Below are 14,667 nucleotides of genomic sequence, written 5' to 3' on the forward strand. Positions count from 1 at the left end.
AATAGAATGCAATAGAAAGAAGAACATGCCAACTCTAAGCTCGGGCCTTAAAAGACTTTGTCTCCCACTTTGATTTCCTTCCTCCAACTTCAGCAGCTGCCATCAGAAGGCTGGGATGACCTCCTGGAGGATGAAGGATCATAAGAAGTAACAGTTATCCCAGCTGTGTCCTACCTAGATAGGCCCACCGCTCGTTGTCTCACAAGTATTTCTGAAAGTTCAACCAAGTGGAGCAGAATTGCTTACCCAACTGACAGGTGACCACAGGTGTAAAAGTGAACTTAGCTGAGATCAGAACCTCCAGTTGACCCATAAACTTGTGAACAATAACAAATGCTTATTTACTACTAAGTTTAGGGCACTCTGTTATGCAGCCTATCTGAGTGCTATGATGGCCTTCTAAACACAAAGCTTTAATTTACATAAATGGTTCTAGTTCAGGGGAAGATAGCAGATGCGATATTGTGGGGGAGGCATGACTTTGTTACCTCTAATATTGCAAGAAGTGAGAGAGTTAGTGCATATTATTTTTATTTTACTGTTAACAGAAAGATGAAGGAAGAACATTCTAAGTGTAGTGATTAACAATCGGGGTAACATGCATATGTACTTCTTTTCTTTTCTTTTTTTTTTTTCAATACCAGAGATGGAATCCAGGGACATTCTATCTCTGAGGTATACCTTCAGCCCTATTTTTTATTCTTTATTTTGAAACAAGGTCTCACTGAGTGGCAAAGGGCCTCACTAAGTTTGCTTCTTGATAGCTAGCTGCCTTTCTTCAAAAGTGTGCTTGGCAAGAATCAACAAGTGGGATAGCATCAAACTAAAAAGTTTCTTCTCATCAAAGGAAATCATCAAGAACCTAAAGAGGAAGCCTACAGAATGGGAGAAGATCTTTACCAGTCACCACTCTGATAGGGGGCTAATATCCAGAATATACAAAGAGCTCAAAAGACTCTGCACTAGCAAAAAAACAACCCAATCAAGAAATGGGCAACTGAAATGAATAGACACTTTACAAAAGAGGAGATACAAATGGCCAATAGATTCATGAAAAGATGTTCTTCATCATTAGCCATCAGGGAGATGCAAATCAAAACTACACTGAGATTCCATCTAACCCCAGTCATATTGGCAAGCATAAAGAAATCAAACAATAATAAATGCTGGCGAGGATGTGGGGAAAGAGGAACTCTTTTACATTGTTGGTGGGAGTGCAAACTAGTTCAGCCACTATGGAGATCTGTGTGGAGATTCCTTAGAAAACTGGGAATAGATCCACCATACAATCCAGCTTTACCACTCCTGGGCATTTTTCCAAAGGGGATGAAAACAGAGAACTACAGCAACATATGCATACCTATGTTCATAGCAGCACAATTTGTAATAGCCAAAATTTGGAGACAACCTAGGCCCCCATCAACAGATGAATGGTTTGCAAAGTTATGGGAAATACACACAATGGAATTCTATTCAGCTATAAAGAAGAACAAAATCACGTCATTTGTAAGAAGATGGAAAGGGCTGGAAAGCATTAGATTAAGTGAGATCAGCCAAACACAGAAAGAGAAGGGACATATGTTTCCTCTAATATGCCCAAACGAGTGAGCATTGGGGATACCAGATACCAGAGGGACTCCAGATAATGGAAGGGAAATCTCAGCAAAGTTTGAATGGAAAACTAAGAGAGGAAGGAGGCTGAACTTGACTGATGAGTGGCTATTTCCAAATAGGTGTAAAGGTACGAATATAGCAAGGTTAGCCTGCGTATTAAGTATCGGGAGGGGGGAAGGGAAATGAGGGGGGGAGAGGGCACCAAATACAGATTAAATGTATAACATTTACTTTCAATAAAAAAAATAAAATAAAAGGGCTGGTAATCTAAAAAAAAGTGTGCTTGGGAAAGAACAGATATAGTAAATATAAAAAACCCTATAAAATCCTAAGTGATATACTAGTGTTATTACCCTTGAATATTATACTCAATTTATTTATAGTAGTATGTAGTACTTATTTGAGAAGTCAAAACTTTGTAAGTTCAATAATACCTTCTGCGTATACATTCTGTAGTTTTCAAAATCTTTTTTTATAAATAATTTCATTTTGATTCTACAATGATACCCTGAAAAACATATCTTTAATTTGCACATGAGAAATATCTGCTGTCCTCTAAATAATATAATTTATAAAACTGAGATCATGGACAAGTTTTGCTAAGACAGAACGCCATGATGTTTGAGTTTTAGTATAAACCCAATCTAGCACTGCATTTTTTTATTTATTCAAATTCCTTTTCACAACAGCTATTGTCTATAAAATGTCATTCTTCTTCTCCCTCAGATAGTTTTAAAAGGAGAAGAAGATAATGGCTACTCTGAAATTGCATGGTGGCCTAGAATTTAGATTCCTGAGCCATCAGATTGTCTATTTGGTGATGTTAATGGACTAGACTAAAATTAAATTGGAGGCTTGAGCCAAGAATTTTTTATGATTAAGTAGCTACTTTAGTTGGTAAGGTAGATTCGGGCTAAAGGAAGTTTCTGTCTAAAATACATTATCCAATGGTCTAAGTGTCTGGCAAGTATTTTCTGGCCCCTGATTTTTAACTTTTACCCAATAGTTAGAGCAGAGTGTTTTGAGTGTTTTGAGCAGAGTGTTTCTTCTTTCTGACTTAATCTTAAGTGCTAATGTTAATTTGACTATTTTTTAATAACTCTTTCACCTGCATCACATTTTGATAGTGTGACAGGTAGTTGCTTTAATGTCTATATTATAATAGCTGACATTTCCTGAGAATTTATTATATAGAGTAGTAGTATTTTTACTACTTACTAAAATACAAAATTCTATGTCTTATACTTGGTTTAACTCATTTACTCTTCACAAAACCCAATTAAAATAGGATGTATTACTATCTGCATTTTATAGATAGAAGAACAGAAAGATTAAACATATTTTAACAGATTAAACAGACTGCCCAAAGTCATATAGTTTGTAAGTGGCATAGCTAGATTTTTAGAAGCTATCTGAGTGGTAAATTTCTATACTAAACAACACTCTATTTCTTGTACCATCAACCATATTTTAAGTGAGATACCACTCCCCCAAACTTTTTTTTTGATATGTATCAATCTAGTCATGGCAGTGCTGTATCATCAAAAATTGTATGTATTCATAAGCAGTCTGGATACTATGAACTCTTTTGCAGAAATCTGGCAATCAATGTCCAGTAGTATATTTCTGCCATATTAGACATATTAAAGAGCATAAAAGAAGTGAACAAACTATATATGAATGTATCAGTATGAATCTCACTAACATATAACGGGTATATGAGGGGCACGGGCTAGAATTAAACAAAAAGTGAGTCAGGCATGGTAGTACATATCTATAAACAGTACTTGGGAGGCTGAAGCAGGAGGATCACAGGTTTCAGACCATCTTCAGCTTCAGTAATGAGACTTTCAGCACCTTAGTGAGACTCTTTTTTTTTTTTATTGGTGCAATGTATTCATGCATCATAATGGTATAAAAAAATACTTTTGTAGACATACATGCACACATCGCCCAATTAGCCCCTACCCGATCCCCACCCCGTTCCCTCCCCATCCCTCCTTCCCATGCTTGGCTTAGTGGTTGACACCTAGTTTTATAGCAATTTATCCAATATTAAAGATGATAATCTCACAAAACAGTTTCATTTGTCTGATACCAAGCTTTTGATGACTAAAAGATAACAGTTCAATATTTCTTTTGCTTTCTTCCTTACCAGAGAATATTTTTTTCTTTTCTTTTTTTTTTAGGTGAAGCTATCATACATTTATTTATTTATTTTTCAGGAAAAATCTATCCTGATATGGAATATGGACTCTAGATACCCAAAACAATCTCGAAAAGAACAAAGCTAGAAGATGTATATTTTCTGATTTCAAACCATATAAAGCTACAATAATTGAAACAGTGTACTACTGTTCTAAAGGCAGATATATAAACCATTGGAGTTAAATAAAAGCCTAGAGATAAATTCTTCCATATACTGTCAAGTTATTTTTGACAAGATTTCCACGAACATTTGGTGGAGGAAATAATAATCTTTTAAATAAATATTGTTGAAAAATAATAATTACATGAAAAAGAATAAAATTGGACCCTTACCTAACACATATACAAATATTGACTCAAAATAGATAAAAGACCTAAATATAAATCTTAAGACTATAAACTTTTAGGAGAAAATCTGGGTCATAAAACCTCACAACATTGAAATTGGCAGTGATTTCTTGGATATGATTTCAATGGCACAGGCAATAAAAGGGTAAATAAACTCCCTAAAAAATAAAAAAAAATATTGTATATCCAAAGACAATGTAAACAGAGTTAAAAGTTACTGATAGAATGGGATAAAATATTTCCAAATGCTATATCTGAAGGTATATTAATATTCCAAATAGAAATCCTAAAAATTAGCAACAATAAAAGCAAACAATACAATTTAGAGATAGGTAAAAGACTAACATAAATAATGAATCTCCACAGATAACCAATCTTAGTTGTCTGTTGGATGGAAAATCTTGTTTCTCTGTTTCTGGTGTGTGTTACCTATTTCTTCTTTATAGTTAATCTCTTTGAGTATTTTCCCTAGTGTTGGTTTTGAAGACATAAATTCCTTCAGTTTCTGTTTGTCGTGGAAGCTTCTTATTTCTCCATCTAATTTGATAGAAAGTTTTGCTGGGTAGAAATTTTTGGCTGGAAGTTGTTTTCTTTCAGAGTTTGGAATATGTTACTCCAAGCCCTTCTGGCTCTCATGACTTGGTTTGGGAAGTCTGGAGTGATTCTAATTGGTTTGCCTCTGAATGTCACTTGGCCCTTTGTTTTTGTTGCCTTTAAGATTCTCTGCTTGGCTTCCACAGTGGTCATTTTGACAATTATGTGGTGTGGGGATTCTCTTCTCCGATCCTGTCTAAAGGGAGTTCTATAAGTTTCCTGGATCTGTGTATCAACCTCTTGCTCTATGTTTGGAAAATTTTCTGCTATTATTTCCTTGAAAAGATTGTTAATCCCTTTGGTTTCACCTTCTTTTCTCTCCTCTATTCCAATTATTCTTAGGTTAGCTCTCTTAAAATGGGCCCATATTTCTCCAATGTCAGATTCCTGCTGTCAGATTTTTTTTTCTAAATTAGAAACTATGTGTTCATTTTTTGAATGATCATCTTCTAGGAGTGAGATTCTATTCTCCATGTGGTCTAATTGGTTGTTTGTACTTTGAATTGAGGCCTTTACTTCATTAATTGCATCCTTTATCTCTCTTTGGCTCTCTCTGAATTCTTTTTGAAACACCTCTATTATTTCTACAGTTATTTTCCTGATTTGATCTTCTATAAATCTCTGAGTTTATGTTTTATCAGGTTCTGATGTTGTGGGGTTGTGGGCATTCATTGTTCCATTGTTATTCCTCTTTCCCATGATTTCGGAAGTTTGTGCCTTCTCTGGGTTCTTCCTTGGGTCACTACAACTTCACTTAAGGTGCTGTGTATCTCGAGTCTATGGTATCTCAGTTTCCATTACTCCTTTACTGGGTTGTATTGCAGAGTCTCAGACCCTGGGAGTCAATTGAGGCTGCTTTAGACCATGGGGGTGCCAGGTTAGGCATTCTCCTATGGTGTAATATCTCTGCCACCACCACTCCCCCACTGGGTCAAGTCCCTGGGAGTACAGTACTGGGATTTCTCCTGTAGGGGCCGCAATTTGACTCGCTGTTGAGTGCGCAGATGGAGCTGTCGTGGACTCGGTGAATTCGCTGCTGCTGCCGCCGGTAGCAATATGGCGCTGCTGCTGGGCCCTCGGCCGTGAGGCTGGCGTATTTCTTTTCTGTTTTTGAACTTCACTCTGAGTCCCTGCACGGTGTGCCGAGCCCAGCCCCTGGGAGCTTTAAATGCTCCCTGCGCCGAGAAATCTGCCGAATCCCGCCCGGCTGTTCTGCAGCGGCTCACCTCAGCTCGCTTTCCGCCGCTCCTCTCTGGAGCCTTGTGTACAAAGCAAAATGGCGCCCGCCACTTCACGCCGCAGCTCCGGCTGCAGCACTGCGGTCTGGTTTCTGGTGTCTCGTTTTTCCAGCCCTCTTTTTTCTCTGTAACTTAAAATTACATTTTTTGTTTCTCTGCTGATGGTGTTTTCTGGCTATGAAAGGTGCTGATTTTGTGGTAATAGAGATTGGGTGTTAGCAAGGCTCGTAAGCCCTGTTTTGCTCCATCGCCATCTTCCCAGAAGTCTCCCGGCAATCAGTGAGACTCTTTAATTTTTTTAATTTTTATTATTTATTTATTTATTTATTTATTTATTTATTTATTTATTTATTTTGTGGTACTGGGGGTGGAACCCAGAGGCTTTCTATCTCCGGGCTATACTCCCAGACCTATTTTATATTTTATTAGGAAACAGGCTCTCACTAAGTTGCTGAGAGCCTCACTAAGTAGCTGAGGCTGGCTTCGAACCTGTGAGATCCTCCTGTCTCAGCCTTCCAAGCACAGGGATTACAAGCATACACCACCATGCCCGGTTTAATGAGACTCTGTTTTAAAAATAAAAAGGCTGTGAGTGTAGCTTAAAGGTAGGATGTCTCTGGGTTCAATTTCTAGCACCAGACCAAACAAAAAGAAAACAAAACAAAACAAAGAAGTAAACTAAACATTGATCATTTTTTATAATATATGAAATTTTTATTTTTGTTTTTATTTATTTTATTTTTTTATTTGGTGCACTATATAGTCTCACATCATAATGTGGGTCATGTTGACAATGGCATTTTTCCCCATAGTACTTGGTGTCCTTCCCCTTGCTTCCCCTTTTCCTTTCATCCCAATACTGAGTGTCCAGGTTAACAATGTTATATTCACATGTATACACATATTTGAATGTAGCATTTCCATAATTAACCTCAGCCTTCTTCCTCACATACCCTTCCTTTCTGACTTTGCTGAGGTTTTCCCTTCATTATCTGGAGTCTTTCTGGTATTCTAATACTTGCTAACTTGAGCATATTAGAGAAAACATACCTTCTTTCTATTTCTGTGCTTGGCTGGTCTCTCTTAACACAATGTTCTCCAGGTCTTTCCATCTTCTTGCAAATGATATGATTTTGTTCTTCTTTATTGCTGAGTAGAATTCCATTCTGCATATTTTCCATAATTTTGCAATCCATTTATCGGTTGATGCGTCCACATTTTGGGTATTTTATATGTTACTATAGTTCTCTGATTTCAACCCCTTGGAAAGATACCCAGGAGTGGTATAGCTGGATCTTATGGTGGATCCATCCCCAGTTTTCTAAGGAATCTCCATACTGATCTCTATAGTGGCTGCACTAGTTTGCACTCCCACCAACAGTGTAAAAGAGTTCCTATTTCCAAACATCCTCACCAGCATTTGTTATTTGACTTCTTTATGCTTGCCACTCTGATTGAGGTTAGATGGAATCTCTGTGTATTTTTTATTTATATCTCCCTCATGGTTAATGATGTTGAACATTTTTTCATGTATTGATTAGTCATTTGTATCTCTTTTTTTGTGAAGTTTCTATTTCAATTCAGTTGCCTATTTCTTAATTGGGTTATTTGTTTTGCTAGTGTAGAGTCTTTTGAGTTCTTTGTATATTCTGGATCTCTGCCCTCTATCAGAGGGATAGCTGGTAAAGATCTCCTATTCTGTAGGTTTTCTCTTTAGATTCTTGATGGTTTCCTTTGATGAGCAGAAACTTTTTAATTTGATGGCATCACAACTTTTTAATTCTTATTTTAATTTCCTGTGCTTTGGAGATCTTGTTGAGGAAGTTACTACCTGTGCCTATATGTTGGAGTGTTGAACCTATGCTCTCCTCTAATAGCTTCACACTCTCTGGTCTGATTTCCAGGTCTTTGATACATCTTGAGTTGATTCCTGTGCACAGTGAGAGGTAAGGATTTAATTCCATCTTTCTACAAATGGATAGCCAGTACTCCCAGCACCATTTGTTGAAAAGGCTGTCTTTTCTCCAGAGTATGAATTGGGCCCATTTTTCAAAGATCAATTGATATAAGTGTTTCTGTATCTTCTATTCTGTTCCATTGGTTTGTGTGCCTGTTTCTGTGCCAATACCATGCTGTTTTAACTATATTGCTCTCTGATATAATTTGAAGTCAGGAATTGTGATGCCTCCTGCATGCCTTCTTATTGCTGAGAATTACTTTGGCTATTCTGGGTCCTTTCTTTCTCCGTATGAAACTCATGAATGATTTTTCTAGGTTTATAAAGAATGTTATTGGTATTTTGGTAGGTATTGCATTGAATCTGTAGATAACTTTTGGCAGAATGGCCATTTTAATATTTATTCTGCCTATCCAAGAGCAAGGGAGATATTTCCATTTTCCAAGGTCTTCTTTAATTTTTTTTCTTTAATGTTTTATAGTTTTTATTGTAGAGGTCTTTTACATCTTTGGATAGGCTTATACCTAGGTGTTTTATGGATTTTGAGGTTATTGCAAATGAATTGTTTCCTTTAATTCTTTCTTCATGGATTTATTGTTGACATATAGAAAAGCAACTGATTTCTTTAGGTTGATTTTGTATCTCACCACTTCGTTGAATTGGTTAATCAGCTTCAGTAGTTTTTTGGTTGAGTTCTCTGGGTCTTCTAGATATAGGATCATGTCATCTGCAAACAAGGATGATTTTAATTTCTCTTTTCCTTTCACATTCCTTTGATATCCTTCTCTTGTATTATTGCTGTAGCAAGAGTCTTGAGAACAATATTGAAAAGGAGTGGCATTGTGGGCATTCTTGTCTAATTCCAGATTTTAGAGGGAATTCTTATAGTTTTCCCCATTCAATATGATTTGGCTTTGAGTTTGTTGTATATTGACTTAATGATGTTGAGATACATTTCTTCTATCACAATTTTCTGCAGTGTTTTTTTAACATGAATGGGTGTAGGATATTTTTCAAATGATTTTCAGCATCTATTGATATGATCATATGGTTTTTGTTCATATAGCTAGTATTTTGTCTAGAATTTTTACATCTAAGTTAATCAAAGATATAGGTCTGTAATTTTATTTTCTTGAGATATCTTTAGTTTTGGTAATAATGTGATACTGGCTTCATAGAAGGACTTTGGGATAAATCCATCTGTTTCAATTTCCCAGAACAAGTTGTGAAGTATTGGGATTAGTTCTTCTCTGAAAGTGTTGTAGAATTCAGGTGGAAACCCATCTGGGCCTGGGCTTTTCTTTGATGGCAGAATTTTATTGCTGATTCTATTTCTTTGCTTGCTATTGGTTGGTTTAGCCTTGCTATGTCCTCTTGGTTCAATTTAGGTAGGCTATATGTGCTTAGAAATCTATCACTTTCTTTCATGTTTTCCAGTCTTGGAGTAAACATTTTCAAAATAGTTTCTGACAATCCTTTGAATTTTCCCACTGTCTGTGGGAACATCTTTTTTCATTTCTGATTTTAATGATTTGGGTTGATTCTCACTTTCTTTTGGTTAGGTTGGTCAGGGGCTTGTCAATCTTATTAATCTTTGCAAAGAACCAGCCTTTTGTTGATTCTTTGTATTGTTTTTATATTTTCTATTTCATTGATTTCTGCTCTGATTTTAATTATTTCCTGCCTTCTGCTGGCTTTGGGGTTAGACTGTTGTTGTTTTTCTAGTTCCTTGAGATGTGTCATTAGGTTGTTTACTTGACAACTCTCTGTCTTCTTATATGGGCACTCAATGCTATAAACTTTCTTTTTTTTTCCTTTTTTTTTATTGGTGCACTGTATTCATACATCATAGTGGGATATAAACTTTTATAGACATACATGCACACATCACCCAGTCAGCCCCCACCCGATCCCCACCCCATTCTCTCCCCATCCCTCCCTCCCATGCTTGGCTTAATGGTTGACATCTAGTATTATAGCAATTTATCCAAAATTAAAAATGATAATCTCACATAACAGTTTCATTTGTCTGATACCAAGCTTTTGATGACTTTTCATAACATTTTGATAACTTTTGATAACATTTCAATATTTCTTTTTGCTTTCTTTCTTACCAGATAATTTTTTTTCTATTTTTTAGGTGAAACTATCATATATTTATATATTTATTTTTCAGAAAAAAAATCTATCCTAATATGGAATATGAACTCTAGATACCCAAAACGATCTTGAAAAAGAACAAAGCTAGAAGATATATATTTTCTGATTTCAAACCACATAAAGCTACAATAATTGAAACAGTGTAGTACTATTCTAAAGGCAGATATATAAACCATTGGAGTTAAATAAAAGCCTAGAGCTAAATTCTTCCCTATATTGTCAAGTTATTTTTGACAAGGTTTCCATGAACATTTGGTGGTAGAAATAATAATCTTTTAACTAAATATTGTTGAAAAATAATAATTACATGGAAAAGAATAACATTGGACCCTTACCTAATCGCATATACAAATATTAACTCAAAAAAGATAAAAGACCTAAATATAAATCTTAAGACTATAAACTTTTAGGAGAAAATCTGGGTCATAAAACCTCACAACACTGAAATTGGCAGTGATTTCTTGGATATGATTTCAATGGCACAGGCAACAGAAGAGTATACAAACTCCCTAAAAAAATATTGTATATCCAAAGACAATGTAAACAGAGTTAACAGTTACTAATAAAATGGGATAAAATATTTCACAAATGCTATATCTGAAGGTATACTAATATTCCAACTAGAAATCCTAAAAATTAACAACAATAAAGGCAAACAATACCATTTAGAGATAGGTAAAAGACTAACATAAATAATGAATCTCCACAGATAACCAATCTTAGTTGCCTGTTGGATGGAAAATCTTGTTTCTCTAGTTCTGGTGTGTGTTACCTATTTCTTCTTTATAGTTAATCTCTTTGAGTATTTCCTCTAGCGCTGGTTTTGAAGACATAAATTCCTTCAGTTTCTGTTTGTCATGGAAGCTTCTTATTTCTCCATCTAATTTGATAGAAAGTTTTGCTGGGTAGGAAATTTTTGGCTGGAAGTTGTTTTCTTTCAGAGTTTGGAATATGTTACTTCAAGCCCTTCTGGCTCTCATGACTTGGTTTGGGAAGTCTGGAGTGATTCTAATTGGTTTGCCTCTGAATGTCACTTGGCCCTTTGTTTTTGTTGCCTTTAAGATTCTCTGCTTGGCTTCCACATTGGTCATTTTGACAATTATGTGGCGTGGGGATCCTCTTCTCCGATCCTGTCTAAAGGAAGTTCTATAAGTTTCCTGGATCTGTGTATCAACCTCTTGCTCTATGTTTGGAAAATTTTCTGCTATTACTTCCTTGAAGAGATTGTTGATCCCTTTGGTTTCACTTTCTTTTCCCTCCTCTATTCCAATTATTCTTAGGTTAGCTCTCTTAAAATGGGCCCATATTTCTTCAATATCAGATTCCTGCTGTTGGATATTTTTTTCTAGATTAGAAACTATGCGTTCATTTTTGGAATGATCATCTTCTAAGAGCGAGATTCTGTTCTCCATGTGGTCTAATCGATTGTGCTTTGAATTGAGGCCTTTACTTCATTAATTGAATCCTTTATCTCCTTTTGGCTCTCTCTGAGTTCTTTTCGAAGCACCTCTATTATTTCTACAGTTATTTTCCTGATTTGCTCTTCTAGAAATCTCTGGTTTTCTGTTTTATTGGGTTCTGATGTTGTGGGGTTGTGGGCATTCATTGCTCCAGTATTATTCCTCTTTCCCATGATTTCGGATGTTTGTGCCTTCTCTGGGTTCTTCCCTTGGGTCACTATGACTTCACTTAAGGTGTTCTGGATCTCGAGTCTATAGTATCTCAGACCCCACTTCTCCTTTACTGGGTTGTATCACAGAGTCTCCGACCCAGAGAGTCGATGGAGGCTGCTTTAGACTGTGGGGGGTGCCAGGTTGCACGTTCTCCTATGGTGTGATATCTCTGTCACCGCCACTCTCCCACTGGGTCAAGTCCCAGGGAATACAGTACTGGGATTTCTCCTCTGTGGCCCGCAATTTGACTCAATGTTCTTGATTACGCAGATGTAGCTGTACTGGCTTCGCTGAATTCGCTGCTGCTGCCGCCGGTGGCAATATGGCGCCGCTGCTACACCCTCAGCCGTGGGGCTGGTGTTTTTCTTCTTAGTTTTGATTTCCACTCTGAATCCCTGCAGCGTTTGCTGAGCTCAGCCACTGGGAGCTTTAAATGCTCTCTGCGGCGAGAAATCCCGCCTGGCTGTTCCACAGCGGCTCACCTCGGCTTGCTGTAGCCATCCGGTAAACTCCCCGCTGCCGCCGGCAGTAAAGCGCTGCTGCTGCCTCTGTGGCTCTGTTCTCATTCCACTTTCTCTCTGAAGCCTGGTGATTTTTTTGTTTCTCTGGTGATGGTGTTTTCTGGCTATGAAAGGCGCTGATTTTGTGGTAATGGAGATTGGTTGTTAGCGGAGCTTTTAAGCCCCACTTTTCTCGGTCGCCATCTTCCAGGAAGTCCATAAACTTTCTTCTTAACACTGCCTTCAATGTGTCCCATAGATGTATTCTTTCTTCTCTCTCTCTTCTTTCTTTCTTTCTTTCTTTCTTTCTTTCTTTCTTTCTTTCTTTCTTTCGTTCTTTCTTTCTTTCTTTCTGTGGTACTAGAGTTCCTGGAAACCCTTCTACCTCCTGGCTACACTCCCAGACCTATTTTATATTTTTATTTGGAAACAGGGTCTCTTAAGCCAGCGAGGCTGGCTTCGAACCAGCATGATCGTCCTGTCTCCACCTCCCAAGTGTGGGGATTACAAGCGTGCGCCACCATGCCTAGTGTTGTGTTTCTATTTTCATATAATTCCAGAAACTTTTTTTTATTTCTCCCTTTGTTTCTGATCTTACCCACTCCTCATTAAATAGTGTAACATTCAATGTCAATGTACTTAAATAATTTACTTTGGTCTTCTTGTTGCTGATTTCTACTTTTATCCCATTGTGATCTGAAAAAGTGCAGGGAATCATATTACATCTTTTGATTTTGCTGGTGCTTGCTTTGTGAACAAGGATGTGATCTATTTTGGAGAAGGCTCCATGGGCTGCTGAGAAGAATGTGTGCTCTGCAGTTCCTGGTTGAAATATTCTGTACATGTCTATTAAGTCCATTTGGTTTTTAGTTTTCTTTAGGTCTGAAGAGTTTTTACTCATCTTTTGCCTTAAAGATTGATCTAGTGGCATGAGTGGTGTGTTGAAGTTTCCCGATATTATTATATTTGGGTCTATTTGAGATCTGATGTCCTGAAGGGTTTGTTTTACAAATGTGGCTCCACCCACATTTGGGATATAAACATTACTATCATTATATCTTTTTGTTGAATGGTTCTTTTTAATAAAAGGAAATGTTTTGGTTTGTCACTTATGATGTGTTTTAGCTTAAAGTCTGGTTTATTGAATATCAGCATTGCTACACCGACTCATTTTTGAGTTCCATTAGCATGATATATCTTTTTAATACTTTTACTTTTAGCCTGTGAATATCTTTGCCTTTAAGGTGAGTTTCTTGCAAGTAGCATATATTTGGATTATTTTTCTCAGTTCTTATAATTTATTGCAGTTAGCACACAGTTTAAAAATTCACCAACACACCAATAGTACAAAACTAAAGAGCATTATAAGTTATTTCCCCCTTAGAAAAATAAAACATACTTTTTTTATCAAAGCTAGTTGTCAGTCTAAGTTTTAGAACAAAAGAAAAATGTGAAACTAAGAAAAAGAAAAGGCAATCACTCACGATGACCACAGAAAGAAAATCCAAAAGAAAGTCCATTTTCTCACAGACATTTTAATCCACATTTCAAGTCTCTGTATTTCAATTGCTGAGTTATGTCTTTTGATTCTCAGAGTTATTATTGAGATATAATTTTTGTTTCCTGTCATTTTGTGTTCTATCTTCTGTTTGATATAGGGTTATTTCTTCTTTGCTTAGTTATCCTGCTGATCGAATTCATCCCTTTTCTGGTTCTGAAATTTTTTTCTTCTTTCTTTTTTATGATTTATTTATTTAAGTATTTTCTCTAGTGCTGGCTTAGTATTCATATTTTTTGATATTCTTCTTATCTTGAAACACTTTTATTTCTCCATCAATTTTGAATAATAACTTTGCTGGCTAGCACAGTTTTGGTTGGAAGTTGTTTCCTTCCAAGGTCTGGATGACATCATACCAGTATTTCCTGGCATTCATGACTTGGGTTGCAAAGTGTGGAATGATTTTTACTGTTTCCCTTGAATATCACCCATTATTTTGTTCTCACTGCTTTTAAGATTCTTAGCCTCAGTGTTGGACAGTTTGATTATTACATGGCATGGGGAGGTCCTTCTTTGATCTCATCTTAATGGTGTTCTGTATGTCTCCTGTACATGAATGTTCAAGTTTCTTTCCATGTTTGGAAAATTTTCTGAAATTATTTCTCTGAAGATAATATGGATACCCTTGGTCTGTGCTTTTCTTCAATGCCTTTTATCTGTAAGCTGAAACATTTTATATTGTCCCATAGTTGTTGGATGCTTAGGTCCTATTGTTGTAATATCATCTGTATACTGTTGACTGTGATTTTGATTTTGAATGAACTGTCTTCTATTAGTGATATTCTGTTTTCTATTTCATTTAATCTTCCAGAATTTC

This window comes from Muscardinus avellanarius, assembly GCF_963383645.1.
Source record: "Muscardinus avellanarius genome assembly, chromosome: 11".
NCBI classification, from domain to species: Eukaryota; Metazoa; Chordata; class Mammalia; order Rodentia; family Gliridae; genus Muscardinus; species Muscardinus avellanarius.